We start from the raw sequence: 4671 nt of genomic DNA, 5'->3' as shown, positions 1-4671 counted from the left end.
ATTATCGTTGCTCTTTGTTGGGGAAGACGTACCAAATTTTTCACAAGTACGGTCACCTGGTGCAACATCACACGCAAGGTTTATGTCGAAGTGCCTATATTGCTACAAAATGTTTCTGTTTCGCGAGCAATTCGTGTTAACGACTTCAGAGATAAAGAGTCTAAGAAGCGTTTGTATTTTTTTAACCTGCATCTACGTTCCATATTGGTTTCGTTGTGTGGATCCAATAGCTGCTCCACAAAATGACCTTAAGCTCATTCAAGATGTTATTGTATGTTTCGATAAGAATGTATCCAATGCTTTTTTACATAAAATTAAAAATCATGTATGGTATTTGTCGGAAGAGGCGGTTGGCCTTTCATTTTTTGATGATCAAATTCCTTCACATATTAAGCGAAAAATGGTGGAAGCAATTACTAGCGATAACCAGAAGGAAGATGCTGTTCCAAAGAAAGTTGTTGCAACAATGTCAGAAATAACGCTTTACGGCAGCAAGAATATAAATGATTTTATTTCTTCAAGAACTAAAACATTCTTTACCCGCTTAGGAATTGAAACAAGTTTTTTGGAATCAGATCCTTCAACATGGCAAGAAAGTGAAGACTATATAGCGGGAAAACGAATTTGTCAGCATTTGTCTGTAGTTAATGACGCTGCAGAGAGAGCATTGAAATTGATCACAGACTACAACAGATCGCTTACTTATAATGAAGAAGACACACAGTACTTACTGCAAGTTGTTGAGCACTACAGGCAATTGTATCCGTGTTACACCAAAACATGTCTCATTAAATAGACAATCTAATTCTTTAATTAAAATTTTATTAAATTAAAATAAAGTATATAAATAAAGTTAAATTATATATATATTAAGTATATACATATTAAATTAAATTAAATTATATTATATAAATTGGAAACAAAAAAAAATTTTGTAAAAATTGTGATTTTTTTAAATTGTCCATACTTTGGGATCAAATGGGCACGGTTAGGCATCATCGGATCGGGTTAAAAAATTACACCGTTGTTCATTACTCCTAACTTCATGTTTTAAGACCCGAAAATTTATGGATTTCCACAAAAAAAAGTTACGGCCAGTCTAATGCTCACCCTCACCAGTTTTTGAATTTTGTTCGTCTGCCGAATGACAAACTTACATCCTTCAAACGCTGGCATTGCAGCCACAGTCAGCCATTCGAGCGATTGAGTGTTAGGGCATTGTTCCTTCAAGATACCTTGCTCAACTCTCATTCGCTCGAATCTAGGTACAACTTTCGATTTCCCTATCGCCTCCCAGACTCGACTGTCGACAAAATCCAGTTGTTTTTTGACAGTTGGATATGCTCATCGCCAAAGATCTCCACCATCATGCCGCTGGCTGCTGCCGCAGCATAGTTACCTCCGACGGACAATAGTGGATCACTAGGCCGACCCGGTTTTACGCTCGCTACTGCGCTCTTAGCCCCCGCGGCACTCAACCCACAGGGTTCGTTGGTACAACTACCAGGTATTGATTACTGCAAGAGGCTCCTCCTGCAGTCACTACAACCTGTTGTCAAGGGTTGCTTACTTCGGATTCCGGTTTACTATCCTTCCTCCTTTTCTTCTTCCTCTTGCCATCTGGTGTGCTCACCGTCGCTTCATCTGTCAAGGTGGCCAGATCAGATGGGTAATCATCTCACTTGGGCTGATGAGGGTAATTTTTTGAAGCACGGCCGAAGGCCGCCCACGCGAAAAGGAGTTCTACGCAATAAATAAACTGTGGATTGCGTAGCCGGAGTTGGACTAATAAGGGTTATTTTTTTGTTCTATCAAAAATACTGTGGATTACGGATGTACTCATACCTTTAATTAGAAAGCACGTCAAAGAAGATTTTATAATTCATACGGCCTTCTGGAGAGCATATGACTGCTTGGCTAATTATGGGTATAAGCACAAGAAAGTAAAAAACAGCGACCCCGACAACCCCTTTGTGGCGTAAGATGGTATCGTTTTTCGCGGTTTTCGCCGTTTCGCACTGTTTTTATTCCAAATTTCCTCTTGCGACGCTTTTTTTGTATGTTTATATTTTCAAAAATTTTCCTCAATTTAAAAAAAAAATGCAATTTACAATGAACTCTGCATTGAATATCTCTGCATACGAACTTCGTTTTTATTTCAGGTGTATGGCAACACCAACTTTTCGCTAAAGCACACAACTTCAACATTAAATTACTTAAAAACTATAAGCCTCCACAGGGTCCGGTTTTCAGTTTTAAGATAGGGATGCACCCGATAATATTAAGGGTAGCTCAGAATAACCTTCGCCACGCTCGTTTACCGACCGATAACCTCTACGTCATCCTCAGGGAGGAAGACATATCTTCCTGATCCGAGAACCCTAGGCAGTCTAAGATCATAGGCCTCCAGAGCAGACGCTACGATCTTTTTATGCCCAGTTGGAAGGTAAGCCCAGGGCTTGTATCTTCTTTAGGACTTCTTTTAATGCATCTCTGATTACTCATCAGACATGAGAGTGGTTCGGGTAGAACCATCTAGTGGAAGTTGTTACTATTTGGCTTCTGCATACATGGCCCTCCTGAGGAAAAGAGGCGTTTGTTGGACTCACATTTACTTAATAAAGAGACCATCTTCATCGGCTGCGACGCCAATGCGAGACATACCATTTGGAAGAAGGGCAACGACCCCACGTTTGTATTCCTAGCATCGGGAACATCAAGCGATTGGGAGGAGGTTCTTGATGTCACTCTTTCCACTAATTCGTCTGCCAATAGGGTTAAAGATTGAAAGGTTTCACAAAGAAATTTATTTTCGGCTTACAGGTTGATCCTTTCCGCAACGGAAACCATATTTCTCCACAGGTACCCTAAAATAACCGACTAGTCTCTGTTCAAGATGGGCTTCACTAATAAGGCGAAATGAAGGAGTTTCCTATATAACCCAGTTCTAAACTGAGCACGAATGCTTAAGCCCTATCTGCATCGGTTCAAACATTCACCTGATTCTACTGAGGAGGGGTGGCGTAGGCAAGCGCGTTGATAGCACAAGACGAAGGCTTCGCTGCGTATTCAGATAAAACTTCAACCCTGAATCACTCGTTCGAAGCATGTTAGAAAGTAGTAAAAACAAGCGACGAAGGAGCCGACATAATTAAATTTCTGAGAATGCTAGAAACGCTTAGGCGTAGCAGTGGCGACGAATTGCAGAGAACGTTAATGATAGAGAATTCTCATGAGCTACGAATAGTGTGAGTTGTCAAAAATGAAGTGAAACCGCGAACACTTTTTCACCTCGCTCAACTCGACAGCGGGGAAGTTCTTAACAGAGCTGATTACAGTGAATTATATACAAGTATGTACATTGGCTCTGCTCAGTTTTTGGTTTCGGTATGAAATCAAATTGACGAATGCCGACGGCATTTTGCAAGGCATTTGCTTGTGCATTTTTATGTTCCCTTGTTAAACGAAAATTTATTCAATCTATATTTTCAAACAAGTACAACCTTAACCCTTATCCAACATTTAAAATAAAGTAACTTTAATGTTTGTTGCTTTATTTTTAAAAGAAAAATTTAGACAAAATACATTATAAAACGACCTCACATTTTGTTGTGTGCGTTTTAGTAAATTTGATGAAAATTTTTACTAATTTTTCGAGTTGAAATTAATTTTAGACAAGAATTCAAAGAGCATATTGGTATATTGATGAATATATATGTACATATATCAATATATGTATATATACATATATTATGATAGTTATATTTGTGCAAAAGTTCAATTGCATCTTCAATTCTTATAGTGTTACAAATGTATGTATGTGCACACGCACTGCAGCAATAATGACCTATCTCACGACGCATTGCCTTATCATATTTATGTACATTTGAATATGCATTTTTTGTTCCTTTGCCAAACGAAATTTTTTTCAATTTACATACATATGTATATTACAGGGAATAATTCATATATCTATGATAGATAGATAGTACAAAACTTTGAAATTTAAAATAAATAAAAGAAAACTTCAAAGAAGCGTATTTGCATACAAATTATCTTTTGCTTAACTAGCAAAAGCTTTTTAAAAACACATTGTGAGTCTTCGTTGCACACCGGATACCAACTGATCCGAAACTTTATTAATCTTAATATTTATACAGAATCTGAAGCTTAAATCTTAGGTTAGTATGTCTTAATTCTATTGAAAGCGGACCATACGTGATATGTGACATGTTTGACATTTTCGCTAAGGTAAGCGCTTATTTTTATTGTTTTCTTAATTCTATTGAAAGCGGACCATACGTGATATGTGATGTCCACTTCTTTCATTAGCAAAGTGTCAATGACATGTTTGACACTTTCGCTAATGGTAAGTGCTTATATTTATTGTTTATTTTTTTTGGGAAGTGGCTTGCGCTATTAATCTATGCTTAACTGTTTACATCCTGGGTTAGTGGTGTGTGGTATAGGAGGCGTTAACTCCCCCTCTTCTAAATCGAAGCGTCCCGTCTTCGAATATAAAGCTGTTAAGTGATTAATTCTGTCTGATAATTGCAATAATAATTCTTCTTTTTCTTTTGCATTTTTTAATTTAATTTTTAGATTAATATATATGATAAATTTAAAGACAAAATATGCAGATAATATTATTACAATTAAAGTGGTAAATGT

The sequence above is a fragment of the Anastrepha obliqua genome, chromosome 6 (assembly GCF_027943255.1).
Source record: "Anastrepha obliqua isolate idAnaObli1 chromosome 6, idAnaObli1_1.0, whole genome shotgun sequence".
Classification (NCBI taxonomy): domain Eukaryota; kingdom Metazoa; phylum Arthropoda; class Insecta; order Diptera; family Tephritidae; genus Anastrepha; species Anastrepha obliqua.
Note: the sequence above shows the minus strand (reverse complement) of the source record.